Source organism: Orcinus orca, chromosome X (genome assembly GCF_937001465.1).
Source record: "Orcinus orca chromosome X, mOrcOrc1.1, whole genome shotgun sequence".
Classification (NCBI taxonomy): Eukaryota; Metazoa; Chordata; class Mammalia; order Artiodactyla; family Delphinidae; genus Orcinus; species Orcinus orca.
The window spans coordinates 113,148,309-113,166,207 of NC_064580.1; the positions used below are offsets into that span (position 1 = coordinate 113,148,309).

Here is a 17,899-nt window from a genome sequence, read left to right on the forward strand (position 1 = left end):
GTATTCCCTCTCTACTTGATTTCAGCATCAGCCTAGACTTACTACTTACCAACTATTACCTACCTTCATTCCCAATCTACCTCTACATGGCAGATCATCACACTAATGAGAACAATGAAGAAAGGAAAGAAAGGAAAAGAACGAAAGACAGTAAGTTTTTTTCCTTTAAGCTAGAGGAAATATACAACCCTAGCTTCCTAGTTGTAAGCTTTAAAATCCTGATTGCATTCAGTTCATTCTTAAGAACTGGCTTCTATTCTCCATACTCTGAGAAGCATTTGCCATGGCCTAGAATGGCAAACACTCTGTTACATCTGTAACTGGGAAAAGCTTTTGGCACTACCTGAGATATGAGGTCTGAGGGAATTACAAAGGCTCTGCAGAAAAAAAAAAAGAAAAGAAAAGAAAGAAAGGCTCTGTATAACAAGTGATCCCTTGGTAGTAAGAGGTGGGAAGAAAGGACAAAGGACAATAAATCAGCATTGCAAGATTGGCAGCACAGGTGATCACAGCAGTTCAGGGAGGTAGGTCAAACTATGAAAATCATATGGAGCTGCAGCTTAAAAACCAAGAAGCAAATGGAGAAACTAGCTTCAAGCAAGGGAATAAAGTAGAGGAAGGAAAGCAGAGAAATAAAAGAGAGATTGTAAACACCTTTTTCAGGTGAGACAGCCAAATTCATGTTTAACTCTGAAATCTCGATAAGCTCAGCTAAAAGGATGAAATGCCACAAAGCTGATTTGAAATACTCTATTCCATTATCAAAAGGTATTGTTGCTAGGGTTCAAAAGCAAAAGCAGAACAGAAGACACAAAAACCACACACACATACACATATGCACATATTTGTGCACAAAGATTAAAACAGAAACATGCATAGAGATCACATACACAGCCAGTCACCACCACATTGACACTGACACATGTACACACAGTACACACAGTACACACAGTACACACACACACACACACACACACACACACACACACACACACACACACACCCATACATGCCTGTACTCCAGGATGGGACTGAATGAAAGGAAATCATCTCTGACTTAGTTAATTTTCTCCTTCAACTCTGTTTCTTGGTTTCTTCACTTAGATAGGACTAATCCCAGTCAAATGTAAGAGATGTGTTTGTCACTGAACAGGGCACTTCATTTTGGTTGTCTCATATTACATATTTACACCATGCAGATTCTGGCTACTTCAGAAAGAAAAAGTTGTGAAAGGTATAAGCTTTGATTCAGAAGTGGTGTTACTTTGTGTATGGAGCCACTCCTTATGGGGTCTCATTTTAAGTGAGGTTTGTGCCTTTAAAAAATCATTCACCCTATGGATTCAATGCAACCCCTTTCAAAATCCAAGCTGGCTTTTTTTTTTTAAAGGAAATTGACACACTAATTCTAAAATTCATATAAAAATGTAAGAGATGCAGAATAACCAAAACAATCTTGAAAAAAACGTACAAAGTTGGAAGACTCTCACTTCCGAATTTCAGAAATTACTACAAAGCTACAGTAGTCAAGACAGTGTGGTGTAAGGGCAGACATATAGAGCAATGGAACAGAACTGAGTGTCCAAAATTAAACACTTATGTTTACCATCAATTGATTTTTGACAAGTGTGCTAAGATCAGGCAATGGAGAAAGAATAGTCTTTTCAACAAATGGTGCTGGGGCAACTGGATATCCACATGCAAAAGAATAAGGTGGGCCCTGACCTCACATCACACACAACAATTAACTAAAAATGGATCACAGACCTATATGTGAAAATGTAAAACTGAAAATGTAAAACTCTTAGATGAAAACATAGGAGTAAATCTTTTTGACCTTGAGTTAGGCAATGGTTTCTTATATATGACACCAAAACAGAAGCTACAAAAGAAAAAAATAGATAAACTTGCTTCATCAGAATTGGAAATGACATCATCATGAAAGTGAAAAATAGTCTACAGAGTGGTAGGAAATATTTGCAAAGCCACAAGATACCACTTTGCACATATTAGAATGGCTGCTTATTATTATTAGATAATAACAGTGCTGACAGGATTGTGGAGAAACTGGAATCCTTATTCATTGTTGGTGGGATTTAAAAAATAGTGTGGCCACTTTGGAAAGCAATTTTGGTGGCTCCTTAAAAAGTTAGATGTAGAGTTACCATATGACTCCTGGGTATACACCTGAGAGAAATGAACACATATGTCCACACAAAAACTTGTACATGAATGCTTATAACAACATTATTCACAATAGCCAAAGAGTGGAAATGACCCAAATGTCCATCAACTCATGAATAAACAAAATGTGGTATAGCAATACAATGGAATAGTATCTAGTTATAAAAAGGAAGTCACGATACATGCTACAACATGGATGAACCTTGAAAATATTATGCTAAGTTAAAGAAGCCAAATGCAAAAGGATACACATTTCATGATCCCATTCATATGGAATGTCCAGAGAGGCAAATGCAATAGAGAGATAGTAGATTTGTGGCTGTCTAGCACTGAGGGGAATGGGGGGAAAGGGAGATAGTGGCTAACCCCTCAGAATTTATTTATTTGGGGGATAATAAAAGTGTTATAAAGTTGGATTTTTAATGATGGTTGCATAACTTTGAATATACTAAAGATCATTAAATTATTTAAAGAAGTGAATTATATTTATGTAAATTATTCCCCAATAAAGCTGTTAATAAAAAATCAGTCACTTGGGAAGCACATGATTGTTTTCCAACATTTGAATGGTTACCATATGGAAGCAGGGTGAGGTTGCTTGGTGTAAGCTCCAAGGGGTAAGAAGAATCGGGGCTACCACAGAATACAACTCCAGAGGGCTCAATTCGTGTTGTAATTTGTATTCTAGGCCTGAGAGTAGGAGCAATGAGTGGAGGCTGAAGGGAAAGAGATTTGGGCTTATTTATGCAAACATTCAATAACTGGAGCTATTCAAAGATCAATGTGCTACCTCATAGTGGAAAGTGCCAAATTATTGGAAATATCCAAGCATAAGCTGGATGACCACTTGAGGATGGAGTAGATGGGTTCACGTAACAGATTGCATATGTATGTACTGGGGGGGGAGATGTGACTGGATAGCCTTTAAGGCTTCTTATAACCCTAATATTCTATTAGAATGTATATATTACTAACTTTCATCTGTAAACCTTTTTTCTCATTCTTAATAATTTCCTCATTATCCAGGAATAAATGAGTACTTAAATATTCCCAATAGACTCATAAGTCCCAACAGTGATTTCCTGTGAAATAATAAAACTTGATGTTGTGGGTTAGGCTATTTCTAATAGTTATATGCTGTCTCTGGCTTAATCATTTAGCAACGGGCCTATCTATTGGATTACTCTTTTTGAGTCTACAGCTTTAAGGGTAGTACTCGATAAATATTAGTAAGAACAGGATCCTACATTGTACTTAATACTAATAATAGTTAAGTTAATTAATGCAAACTATCCTGGACTCTGTCTTTTCTCTCTTTCCACCCTTCTCTGTTTTTTCACTAGATATGGAATATGTAGGCTGCTGATTTTTATAAGTTGCTTCCAAAGCTTCAGAATGAACCCTTTGGCTGAAGTTTTCAAACATTTTGGCCTAAGTCCACAAATGCCATAAGAAACTGGCACTCCATTCTGCAGCGCTTTTCTCTCTGTCAATAACTTTAACTTGGGATCATAACATGGAATCGTTTGTCAGATGATCCATTATGATCTAGATTTAAAACCACATTTTAGAGCTACTGGGAATGATTCTATACTGAAAAAGAGAAGTTCAGATAAAAAGAGAAAAGCTGCTTATCCATCATCTGTTTTTCACAACAGCAAGGGGCAGTTTAATATCCGGGAAGGGGCAGCTTACCAATAGTGACATGGGATCAGAAATGGCTAAACAGCTTCAAGTTAAGGACCTCCCTCATTGGAGTGGTCAACTATAGGTAACACATATAGTAGGTGCTAGCTACGTAGTGCTGACTGAATTATGCTGGCTCACTGACATCCTAGGCATACATAAAAACCCTATATCAAAAATCTGAAATGGAAAACATCTGCAATGAATGTGTACTCATTGTTCAGCTAGTACACCAGAGCCTTACTATAAATCCCAACCTTAGGGTTCATGACTTGGAACTGTGTTCTAATGTTCTAACATAGCCCTTCTGTTACTTCCAGTAATAAATCTCCTTGGAGAAGTTCCAAGAAGGGTATTGCCTTAGATCATATTCCATGTTAGAATGAGGTTCTTCTTTACAGCTTGTGCTTCATCTGGTCTTGATGTGAGGCCAGAAAAGGAAATGTTCTGGAGAGTTTGCTGCAAGGTGGGGGTTCTTTTTATTTTAAATAGCTGTAAATATTTGACAAAACAATTATGCCCTTCTCATTTCAATTCCTCCAGACCACTTCTTCCCAGACCATTTCTTTCCCTTCTTGTTAAAAGCCTCATGAGGCCCATGGTAGGGCATTCATGAACGCTACTTGGCAGGGGGAAAGATACTACTGGAATCCCAGGCTCATTTCTCCAATGGTCATATTTCTGCCTGTGCTTATCCCTTTTTCTGCCAGATTGAGCTCTTTATTGCTCACACCACTCAAAATAGCCATGAGCACCAATATCCACCAACTACTCAAGCTGTCTTTATTGTATTTACTTTGTATCCCACCCTCATAAACCACTCTCCCTAGATCCCTTAAGCTTTTCAATTGCTCTTTTCCATTTCAAGCATCTCAATTCCAGAGAATGGAAACTTGGGCACAGTCTTATTACCAATTAAAAAGGGATTCTCACTACTTTGCTCTAAGAAGTTATTTGCCCATATCCATGTCAGTTACTCAAAACCATATTGGCTTTTTAAATGCCATATCATATTGCACACTCAATATAGTTTACTATCTCTTATCACCTGTAGACTTTAAAAAGCATGAATCAAATTTACTTTTGATGATGATCTATTTGTGTGATATTTATAACCAGGAAGAATGTAATATGCCACCCAAAAACTTTTCCAGAATAGTCAGAATTTTTATTAATATGGATTGTCACAATTATTTTATATTCTTTACACTCTTTATCACAAATTTAGGTAAATACAGATTGTACAACTTCTGCTGAATAAGCTGGGCAAGTTTCCATGACTCGGGAAAGCATATTAGAGTTGTAGTTATTTGTAGCTCCTGCCCCACCTCCAAACCAAAGGGCAGTGTTTGGGAAAATGCCAACCATATTTATCAGCAAGAGTTAGCAGTCTAGCATAGGGGATGGGAGTGGCAATGAGTAAAGTGTATAAAGAATCTAAAAACTGTTTTCTTTACAACCTCTTCATCAGAAGCTTTAACTGGGTACATCCCAATCCTTGTTTGGTAGACAGTTAACAAAGGGAGTGTTTTCTTTACATTCTCCCACTTTACACTAATCTGAGTTTTTTGTAAGGGAGTACCCTAATGCTGAGAATCTCCTCTCTCTGTCTCTCTGTCTCTCTGTATCTGTCTCTGTCTCTGTCTGTCTCTCTCTCTCTCTCACACACACACACAGATGGAAAACATAACCATATTCCTAAGTAAACATGTAAGTAAAAAGCAACAGGAATGTAGACTTTGGAGTCTAGACACAGAGCTGTAGAAAAGTTAGTGGTATATATAGTAAACCAACATTTACTGAGAGGGCTAACGAGGATTAAATGAAATAACTTATGGAAAGATCCTAGCACAGTCCTACAACATACCTTTACAACATATTTGCCTTCTTCTCTACCCTGGTTTGAATTATGAAGCATCCTGATCAGAGAGAACTTCTTCATTGAAAACTGAAATGTCTGCCTTCCTAAACAACATAAAAATGTCACTGAAAACTGTAGACGTAGTTTGGGGGAAGTGAGAGGCAAGGGGTTAAAATTTTCCTTTAGTTCCAAATGGGTTTTGTCTTTATGCATTTCTCTCGAAACTGTAGCTGTGGCACTATCTCTTTAGTCCTCAAAACAAAAGAACCTATTTGCAGAGTGCTCCAGGGTGGCCCTGAGTGGCACTTTAAAACACCCGTTTTGAACTGCTCTAGGCAGTTCAGTGAGGCTGGATACAACAATAGATTCTGGGAGTGAGTCTGAATGGTACAAAAAAAGGGGGTGGTAGTCTCCTGTCCATTGAAAACAGAAAGCAGAGCTAAAGAAAGTGAAGAATGTGAAAGGAGAGAAGGGAATTTCAGGATGTGCTAAAATTTTTTGCAACCAAAAAGAGTACAAAGAACTGGGATCTAGGCAACAGAGGGCAGGTCAAGCAGGCATAATTATTTATCATATAGTTTCCACAGATGGCTATAGTCAAGTACATTATTTTACCTATGTGTTTTTTCTTAATACTATAGATTTTGACACTGGGTTCTTTTTAGAAAGCCACCAAGTATAACTAATACACATAATGAACTCCACACAATAATAAAACAGAGTGCCTAGATTTATGTCTCTTTATGTAGAGACTGCAATCCATTTCTGATTCAATTCCTCCAAAGTATTAATGCAATTTAAACAATGAAATCATCCTGAAAGGGGTACACTACTGGTTCAAGGAAGATTTTTCAGAGAAAGAAATGGAAGCTGAAAAGTAATGAGTAATGAGTGGCTAAGGGGCTGATCAATCCAAAAGAGAATAGTTAAAGGGTCTAAGAGAGCTAAAATGCATAAAAATGTCTATGACCTAAACATTGGAGCTAGAAGCTCTTTCTTCTGATTAACTCTACTTTCTTATCCCTAGCTCAGAAATCAAGGCTTAACAATTAACTCTCAATAGCAAGCCAATATGATTGGAAAAATAATACAAAAATATTTAAACTGTTCAAAAGAGAAATGCAATGTCCTATGTGTCAAAGGAAACAATGTTCCTGTTTGATTCCCCATCCATACAATGATCACTGTAGCCATCTAGACCCCTAAGAGAATTATTACTCCTAGACAGCCAAGCTTTTTGGAGCTGCACTTCCAGCACTGTATCCAATACCCACATGTAACTATTTAAATTTCAATTTAATTACATTTATATAAAACAAAAAATATTCAGCTCCTCAGTTGTAGTAGCCACACTTCAGTGCTCAACAGACACATGTGGCTAGAGGCTACTGTGTTGGACAATAAACATAGAGATTATTTCATCATCACAGAAAGTTCTATTGGACAGCACTGGGCTAGACACCAGGAGGTCAAGACTTTGAGTTTAGACCAAATCATTCAAACCATTTTTAATGATAATTTTTCCACAATGTAATTAATATTCGTATCTACAGAGAATATAAATTAGGATTGAACATCATACTTTTGACTTTGGACAATGGTTCTTGAAAGTCAGTTGTACAGAAGAATCATCTGTGGAGTTTGCTAAATGCAGATAACTCATAGAGTGATTCAGTAGGTCTGGAATGAGGATCCAGGAATCTGCATACTAAACATGTGCCCTAGGTAATGCTGACAAGGGTAGGTCCTAAACCACATTTTGAGAAACACTGTGATTATAAATCAAAAAATTCCAGTGATCAGTTTACACATTCTGATTCATTTTCTTGTACGGGTAAGTATTAATATGTGTACATAGGCAAGCCCTTGTCTCCTTACAAAAGTGCAAACTGTTCCACAAAGGCAAAGGAAGGAGATTTCAAGGTATAGTAGATCTGAGTAAGGATGAATACAGAGAGAAAAGTCAAGAAGACAGACGCACTAGAAACAAATCTTTTGAATAGAAATATTCCAGAATATCTATACAGGGCGGAAGCTGTATAGCCATTCAGCTTCTGGAACTCTAAGGCTCTGGGAACAGCTTTGAATCTTGAGCTAGCAGGAAAGGAGAAAAACTCTTTGGTAGTGTAGTTTCTGAAGATCTGAATATTGCACGTAAATGCTAAGTATGTACAAGATGCTAGCCTATGTGCTAAGAGATTAGTAAAGTAAGGTTTTTAACTTCAAGGAGCTCAATCTAGTGCGGGAAGAGAAACCAAAAATAAGTATAATATAGTAGCAGGTGTCATTTCAGCTGAACCTTAAATGGTGAGTTGCTCTGGAGTTATTGGAGAGGTAGAAGAATGACAATTAAAATACAGAGAACAACATGAAGAAAAGCACAAGAGCTTGAAAATTTGGAGCATACCTGGTGACCTACAAGTGGGCTAGAGTGGCTAGTGAATAGGGTTTAGAGAAGTTTGTGTAGTGGGAGATAGGGGTACAGATGCATTCTGGGTACCTGGGACAAGACCATGGATGGCACTGAATGCCTGTTTGGGAAAAAAGTATCCTTTAGAAGGTGTTTGAGGAGAGTAGTGATATGAGATCTGCATTTAGGAAGAACACTAACAGCTAGGCATAAAATGGAGTGGGGAGAGAGTAGATACTGGGAAGATGTGCTATGATTTGGCCATCTGGCTGCATGGAAGAAAAACTGCACTCTGGTTGCAGAGAGAGAGAAGCAACAGAATATGAAAGAGATTTTTTTTAAGCTGAAAATCTGAAAAAAGAGCATGAGTAGTGGCAGTGTTTAGAAGCTGTTGGGAATGCAATGATCCATCATGACTCTGGCAATAGAAAGTACCAGCAATGAGGGTCAGAAAGAAAGTAGAATTCTCAGCAGTCTGGTGAGCAGACAGCTCTACACCATCTATGTTTTCTGAAGATATGGACAATGGGGTATCTTCTATGGGTGGCACACAAGTGGGCAAACAGCTTCTTCAGCCCTTAAAGACATACAACATACTGCATAGTAATTAAGGGCTTAGGCCCTGGAGACAGGCTTCCTGGAATAGAATCTTGATTCTGCTACTTAGTAATTGTGTGATCTGTAGGCAGGTTACTTATTGATAAATTCTGTCCTGTTTATTCTACCCTTAAAATGAAAATAATATCACCTACCTCACAGGAATGCTGTGAAGGTTGATGAGTTCATACATAAAAGGTATTTGTAACATGGCCTGGCACATAGTAAGCACTCAATAAATGTTAGCTATTATTATTATGTGTATGTATGAGTGAAAGACACACACTTAATTGTGCTAAGTTCAATGTTCAATAACCCTTGAAGGTATAAGTGCTATATCTAAGGAATGGTGATCAGTATAGTTTAGCAGCCCAAGGGACATCTGCAGTACACTGTCCTGCATAGGCAGCATGCCTTAATATTACTCAAAATGAGTATCTTAAGTCCATTTTGAAAAAAGACAGATATGAGTAAGTTTTCCAGCTTGTAAATATTCTTAGTGATTCCCCTTAAGTAAGCTAGTGCAAGTTGGCTCCAGCATACCACTGGCTGGTGTAAACTAGCCCTTATACTCACATCCATAAGACCTGACTTTCACTTCCCTAAAACACACTCAAAGGTATACTGAACGGAAAAACAGCCGGAACCTAGAAATCTACTCCTTTTCTAATTTCTCTTGGCCTCAAACAGCAGGGGGAAAAATGATTATTTTGCAGATGAAAGACTTTTTCACCAATCAAAAAATAACAATTCCTTTAAAAACCATAATAAGCTCTTTTTCGTTTATATTTAAAGTGCTCGCTTCCAGAAAGAGGAATGGAGTGAGGGGTGTTAGCCAGAGCTTCTGACTGCACAGGAAATTTGCCACCTGAAACCAAGTTTAACATGGAGCTTCCAATCACATGCCTAGTTTTCCCTCTAACCCTGACCCATTCCCTCAAGTTCCCTCCTGCATTTTTTTAAGTGTCGAATTCCATTTAAGTTAAATAATGATAAAAGAGCTTTATATCATCCTCCTTTCCATTTTGCTAGGAGGGGAAAAATATAAGAATAGCTTTACTTTAAAATATGTTAAAATACAAAGATATCTTAAATAAGGATAAATTCTAAGTTACATGGTATCTGAGACAATATTTCTATTACCATCTTTCTAAAAGTCTCATAAACAGGTCATAACAATACTTGCCCTATGTCCGACTCATGTTCTTGATAGCATTCTCAAATATTCATTGTCAAATGCTAAAGAAGAGTTGTCTATGGTGTGAGCATCCAGTCATTTCCCCAGTAAATGGCATAGTCTCTAATAAATTCAGATCTAAGAATGACTGCTTCAAGAATGTTTCCTGAAGAGGTTTTAAAGAACGTTTTACCAGAGAACTAGCATGAGCTACTCAAGCACCTGGGTTCATCTTTCTCCTTTAAAGGAATGAATTTAAAATTGAGAAAACATTTGAGAATTTTAAAAGATGAGAAAGTTCATCTATTTTAGATAGATAGATAGAAACAGAAAAGTGTGAAACTGAGTTAGCTGTATATTTTTTCTGTTGATCTGGATAAAATACTCAAATTTTAAAACATAGCCCTTCATATTTGGCTAGTATATTTTAAAGTATACACATAACTTTTACCAAAACCATCGTATATGTTGAGCAGAATATTAAAAATGAACTAGCTTGTTTTAGAAGGAAAATATTCCAAACTAACCTTTTCAATCGGACATTTTACTTCCCAATAACTTTACAAGGCTCTACCTTCATTCATATTGATGTATAAATTAATCAAAACACTAATGTTTCTCCACATAATCTATAAACTTAATCTGGAAAGCACTCACATATTAAAATAAATGTTATGTTAAAAATAGCTCAGAAAAAATCTCTACAGTTCTATCAACACATTTTTTTTTTTTTTTTTTTTTAGTAAATGACTGAACTTAGTCTTCTTGACTAGTAGCTTAAGTCAAATTTACCCTGGATCCATCAACTGAGAGGCACCCTGGTATAAGGGTGAGAAAAAGCACAGATTCTTGAATCAGATCAATTAACCTATGAGTTTGGGCTCTGCCTCTTGTTAGATGCGAGACCTCAGGCCAGTTACTCATTCTCTAAGTCTCAGTTTTCTTACCTCTGAAATGGAGATCATAACGCCACTGATTTCACACAGGGTGGTTATGAGAAAAAATTGATCAAGTATATGTTAAACCATTGTGTAAATGTTTTACATCATATCCACTATGAGTCAATTACCAACAACTATACTGTAATTTTAAGTTGTTTTTTAATAGAGTAAAACCATGACGGAATTAAGCATGTATTTACTATTAGGATACAAATACAAGTCAGTCATAAAAGCCACCTAGTTAGCTTTGACATTATTCATTAGGTCACCCTGGAATTGAGAGATGGCAAGGAGATAATGTCACTATTTTTTTTAACATAAACACTTTTATTAGCATAGAGAAGTTCTTTCCAGATATAGTAATTCCAGTTGCATAACATTTTCCACATTTTTCACTGCCAGAAATTTAAACCAGTAACACAGGCCCATGAGAAACCTCTACTTATTGAATAAAGCAATATTTTCCATGAAAGTATATCTATTTAGTTTTACAGTGGAGAAAACGAGATATTCTCTGGTTTTAATCCAAAGAGAAAAACCTCAACAACTTTGCATATTAAAAATGTACAGAGATGGCTCTTCTGGAGTCAAGCATGAATTAGAGTATAGAGAAAACATCCAACAAGCACAACTCTCCAACACTTAGTGAAACAAACCAACCGCTACCCAAAGAAGAAACTGAAGCTATAAATTCAAATAAATGGGCTGCAGGGAGACTACACAAACCTGCTGTTGCTTTAATTGCAGACAATTCAATTCAGCAGCTGTTGGTCCAGGCACTAAGGTTCACTGTATGCTCTTCAGCGTAACCTTGAAATATTCTCACTCACTCACTTCTCCACATCATCTGCATGCTGTCCAATTAATGAGGAGCGAAATCAACTGTCAAACCACGTATCAAAACAGAACATGATCTTTTAGCTCTTAAGCACAGGAGCACAATATTTTAAGGACAATAAAACAAGAATGGAGGTGTAAGTCCTTGACAATAAATGATATTCAAACTTATCAAAACATGTGGTTGTAGAAACTAAGCTTCTGTTCAGCGAGAAAGTGAAACTTTTTTAAGGTTTTTTTTATTTGGAAGGATCCTTTCTATCAAACTGCTGTATAAGAAGCCTTTCAAACAACATTCACCAATACTTAATCAGTCTCCAAGTTCTTCATTATTATGGACCAATATTGTTTCTGAAAGCTTAAGAGAATACTTAAGGAACACTTCTGGTCCAACGATATTTTACAATACAGACGGTTTGGAGCTGGCATGTTTAGCCTTGCTGTTTTCAGCACTTTTTTTCTACCAGGAGAACAAACAACAATAATAATATGTAATGTTCATCAATATGAGTTAAATAATGAAATAAAAATAAATTTACCAAACAAATGTGTTCTGGAATGCTTCCTATTTGAAATTTACTTACTCTTAACTGTATATCTCAAATCTAGACAACCAATTAACAAACACAGGAGTTAATAAACTCAAGAGGAACACAACATACTAAGTGTTTTAAAAATTGCTTTTTTCCTTCCAAAGCACTGTCTTCTGTGCGAACACTCTAGGCTATATCACGTACTACCAGTTGCAGACATAAGACTTGAGAAATTCAATACAAGAATACAGCAGAGAAGCATGCACAATTAAGGGATCGGGACTACCAATTTAACAGAGAACCCAGATTTTACATAGCAATCTGCCACAAACATTATAGCTAGGGGCAGGCATATTTTATGCAGCTATTTTGTTTAGCTCATTAGAACCTTATTTGTCCTTCAGTACAGTTGAACTGGAGGCAAAATAAGAGAGGAATGCACTTTGAAACAAAAGGAAAATTTCAGGTAAAATAAAACATACTATACCTGAATATTGTACTAGGAACATCGTGACACTCTTCAGGGAACTGTTTCACGTTGTATCCTACCGTGAGTTATTCTCCCCTAACCTCTTCTCTCCACAAAAAGAAAAGCCAAAGCACCCCAAACCCCCACTACACACTACCCCTAACCCACCCCCGCACTGAGGGAAAAAAAACCAAAAAACAGATACAATTCAGCTCAGCTCCGATGATGCTTCTGTTTAGCTCAGCTCCAGCCGACAACTGAGCTCTAGCAACGGAGCATAGGGAGGTGGATTCTGATGCCAGGAGCACTTCCATCCACTTCACTTACACAAAAGCAGGCAGTGGAAAATCCAGGAGCCTTGAAGACAAGGGCTGGAACTGGCTTTTATGAATTGCTATTACTGCATGTGTCACCATCCATCTCCAATGACGGACACTTACAGGCTGAATTGGGAGTGGAGGGGGTGGGGTGGAGGAGGTTGGAGAGCAGGTGGAGAAGCAATTAGCAGTATGTTCATCGGAGAATTCGTTTGGGATTTCATACATCAGTGCCTAAAGAAACAACATGCAGTTGACAAATCAGAACTTTACGATTTGCATGCCTTAGAAGAAATCTTAGCTCACAGCCTCGAACAAAATAATGCTTGCCCACTCGTATAGTGCATGGAAAGTCACCCCTTTGCTTTCTTTTTCCTCCAGCTACCCTTGTTCCTGAGAAATCAACATTCAGAATGAATATTTGCTAATTTTCCCTAAAGAATTGTATTTAAAAGTCTGGAAGCAAAGGAAGTATAAAGAAATTAAATTATATTGAACATGACATCTCTTAACAAAAAGGCAAGAAGCTAATTATTTTAAGCCAACTTTTCATCCCTAGTCCCATTCCCCAGGTGCAGCTTTCATACCTATAATCAACAGATCACACAACTTTTGTGCATATATTTAACACTGAAAAACAATCTATGTATACCTAAAAATAGTTCCATTAAAGTCAAGGTGAGAAGCTAGGTGACCTTTAAGAAGGCACTTTACCTGTAAGTGCTTTAGTTTTACTCATCTGCTAAACTGAAGCACACTTTTTTAGACTTCAAAATGAATCATGAGTAGGAACAAAAAGGAGACAGTCTCTTAGGAAGGAAACATGACACAATTGGAGGAGTACTGGGGCTGGGTATCAGGAAACCTGGGTTCAGGTTCCAGTTCTACAACTTTCTATCTGTGTTACTCTGGACAAGTCACTTAACTTCTTGGAGCATAAGTTCCCTTATTTTATAAATTGTACATAATTGCACCCATTCTGACTGCGTCATAGGATTGCTGTGAAGAGCTAATGAGATAATAGATATAAAAACACTTTGGTAAATTGTAAAGAGCGATAAAATTGTATGGGATTATTATTATTATACCCTGAGACAAATCTTGCCTAAATGACTGAAATGAGGCACCTGTATCATATAAGAAAAATAAGAAAGGACCAATATAATTTCATGAAACATTATCCAATTCTTCCAATTTTAAAATTAGAAGGAAGTACTGTTTCCTCTTAAAATTCCACAGGAGGAAAATCTTTTGAAAAGAAAAAAATTAAATCTGATATACAATACATCAAAAGTTTATTAAAGAGACAAAAGTCCTGTAACTCCTTCTTTCCTTTCCAAAAAGTCAGTCAATTTTTCTATAAGGTCTAGTATTATGTCCCATCTGGAATGCAAGCTACTAGACAATGAGCATCTCCTTTTGTTAAATCTTTCTATTAACCTGGTACATCCTCACTGCCCAGTGTGTAGAAAAAGTTTCAGGTTGATTATCTAAATCTAAATCCACAAGGTAAAAATCCAAAGTCATGCTTTATGAGGCTCCAAGCTGCCTTGATACTATATATACAGTGGCCAGCTGGTTTCAGCTGGGACACAGTTTTAGCGCATGAAGTCCTGGGGTGGCCACACCTGGGGCACTAAATGATCCAGACAATGTTTGGGGACCTTTGGTTCAGCCAAATCCCACATGTCCTGATTTTCATCTGTATGGTGGTTTCCCAAGTATGTGTCTGTCCACGTGGGCCAAATCTGAAGCAGCCAAAAGAAAGGTGGGAGCTGTAGCAGAAATATCAGATATCAGCTCCCCTTGGCCCCCTCCAATGCCATCCGTGTCCTCAAACAAGTGCCCAGACCACTTCCTGCGAGAAGAAAGAAAACTTTTTTTCTAATTGTCCCCTTGAATGTCATTGCCAATACTGAAAATTCCAGTAAAATATGTATCCAAAATCTATATTAAATCAATGGGTAAAATGGATAATATGAATCACAAAGAGTTAGGTGAGGTAGCTAATAGCAAGTGAGCCATTAAAGGGGGAAGGGGAGGAAAGAGTGGGGAAAGGAGTAGAGGAGAAGAGAGGGGAGGGAAGGAGAGTGAAAGAATCTGAAGTGAGAGCTTCTTTTTTTTTTTCTAAGCAGAAAAATACTTGCTGGAATCATCCAAAACCTCACCTCCTAGAAAGTGCTTGCCTTTTGAGGTACTGGGAATGGCCCATTTACTACCACAGCTGCAATCCTAGCCTTCCGACTGCTTAGGTAAACAGTCAAGAGCTTGAAAAAGCACTGATAGACCTAGCACCAGAACTCACTTTCCTTCGGCATGTGGAAAGCCAGGCAGGTGGGACACAGTTCTCTAGGGGCCTCATCACTGCAACCCTCCACCACAGCCTCACCGGTGGCATGGCTGGCCACTAATAAAGGTGTCAGCCCAATTTCAGGTTCGGCAAAGGAAACTGGCCTGAGACTTCTAAAAACACACTGGTAAGAAAGGAACAAAGGCTGTATTTCAGAATCAGGCTGTTCTGCCTTTGGGCATTGCAACTGAACTCCTCCACACATTTAAGCTGAAATTCATATTCCCCAAGTGCCTCAGAAAGGCCATTCAAAGTAAAGGGAAAAGGACAGGAAAGACGATTTTTTGTTAGCTTCTTTCCCCACCGTCAAAAGATGAGGATCATATCCAGAACATGACTGACAGCATGTACCAAAAGGCAATAAAGTGGAGTGGAAAGCATCAGTTTCAAGCCAGATTAGCAAGAATGGAAATTAAAGCATCAGAGAATCCTGATAAAAGCAAACACACAAACATATACACCAAAAACCACTGCAATGTTTCCATCATTTCAATCTCCAGAATGTAAGCACTAGTGGTTCCCTAATCCACCTGAACTTCTCAGCAGCTGTCACCAAGCCTGACGGATCTTTTCAAATGAATTCCTATTGTTAACCTCCTTGGATTCTGAGTATTTTTGTCAAAAACAAAAATCCCAGTGGAAGATTTCAGATAACCATGAACTTGAACCAAACCATGGACCTAAACTGAGAGAAACAACACTAATTTTCTAAACCCCAAACAAAACAGAATTGTTAATAGTTTGAAAGCAACAACTAGTGAATCAATTTGAACTGGACCAAAGCTTCATGTTTTCTGAATCAATCAAACTTGTACCAAACCCTGAGAGTCCAATCAGTTCAAAGAACACACATCAAGACTTGGTTTCACCTGACTGACAGCCCACAATGAACCACAGAATGGCAATAAATAAGGAGTTGGGAAAACTGAATTCTCCTATTTTTTTCACTGTTTGACCTTGGTCAAGTCATTTATACTCTTTTAGACTCGGCTTGCTTACTTTGAAATGACTGGGCTGGGATTACCAATATTCCAGGTCTAATACTTTATGCCAATTGTGAAATTTAGAATAATGACAAAATAGAGGATGTCACAATTTGGCCCTAATCTTCAGAAGGAGAGAGATGTACCACCCCAATTCTCCTAAGGGTTCATGTTTCTAGCTTTTTTGAAATATGCTTCACATAAGAGTTGGGCAACTGTCTTTGCTCATTGGGCAAATGTGCCTTGGGAATAGTCAGGCTAATATTCCTTTTCAGAATGTTTCTCTTCAAAAAATGTTTCAGGAGCAGTTTGTTTTCCTCAAATGAAAGCTACAGGTGAGTGGTCTGGTCCCAAAAAGGAAGAAGGAAGAAAGTGATCTAAATTATGCTGAGCACCTATTGCATGCCAAACATAGCATGATACTTTATATTATTTTTTAAATTAGTCCTCACAACACAGCTATAGGGTAGGTATTATCATCCTAATTTTATAGGCAAGGAAACTGAGGCTTACTGATGTTAAGTGACATGCTTGCAGTCACCCTACTGGTAAGTGATAGATCTGGGATGTGAACTCAAGCAATTTGAATCCATTACTATACCAACATTCTAATGATTAAAGTCTGAATGACTGAATTCCTTCTTAATTCAGTGATTCAATTGCACTTGCTTAGTGAATAATCATCTGCTGAGTTAATACAGTGAAAGTAAATCTCCTTGCATTTATGCTAGATAGACGACTTTCTAAAAAATTTCATCCAACAATGTGGTTAAGACCACTGGGCTCTGGAGTCAGACAGACCTGAGTTTCTTGAATTCTGGCTTATGGACAAGGTACTTAACCATGCTGAGTCTCAAGTTTTCTTACCTGGCAAATGGAGAAAGAAGTAGTACTTACTCATTGGGTTGTTGGAAAGTGTTAATGATGTGATAGCAACTAGCACAGTGCTTGGCACAAAATAATTATTCAATAAATGCATGTTAGAGCTATACTTGTATTCATAAGCAACAGAGCAAGAAAGAAAAGGTTATAAAGAGAAAGGAAACTAGGATTCATTTAACTCAAGTGCTCTTTGGCCTGTAGCACAGATTTAGTTTGAAAGAGGTTTTCAGTGGCCCATCCATACCCTCTAAAACTAAGCTGCATCTTGCAGTAGATTAGCATATTCATGAAGCAACATGATTATACTAATTGGTGGTGCCTAAGTAGTAGCAAGGAGACTTGTCATGTGCTCTGCTGAGCAGCAATTGTCCCTAGTTTCCTGGAATCTATCCTTCTAAAGAGAGGGTTGGAAAGTGGCAGATAGAAGTACTGCTGGAAGTACCAGGTGGTCTAAGGCCCCCATCTTTCCCCCATTCTTCAAGTTCCAGCTTCTATTTCATTCACTCATGGCCCTCTTCGCATATGCTCCTCTCCTCCCTCAGTTTATTCTAGTTTTATTGTGATTCTCCCCCTGGCTCTAGCTCTGTCTCTGCTCATCAGCATCAAATGGTATTTATGGAATGTGTGTCTGGCACTGCACTAGGTGAAGTGGAGGGACATCCAAAAGTTAAT

The 17,899-nt window shown here is 37.7% G+C and overlaps 1 protein-coding gene across 9 annotated transcripts in view; it reads right to left on the reverse strand.

Annotated features, from left to right (window-relative positions):
• The window catches only part of ENOX2 (ecto-NOX disulfide-thiol exchanger 2), a 303,972-nt gene that overhangs the window by 275,900 nt on the left and 10,173 nt on the right, over nucleotides 1–17,899 (reverse strand). The window contains exon 1 of one of the 9 annotated variants that reach the window (XM_049704369.1): nucleotides 11,583–12,779. The exons of the other annotated variants lie outside the window; for them this stretch is intronic. The gene's annotated coding sequence lies outside the window, so the exon portion shown is untranslated. Of the gene's footprint in view, nucleotides 1–11,582; nucleotides 12,780–17,899 lie in introns of those variants that run through there. 9 annotated transcript variants of the gene reach the window in all.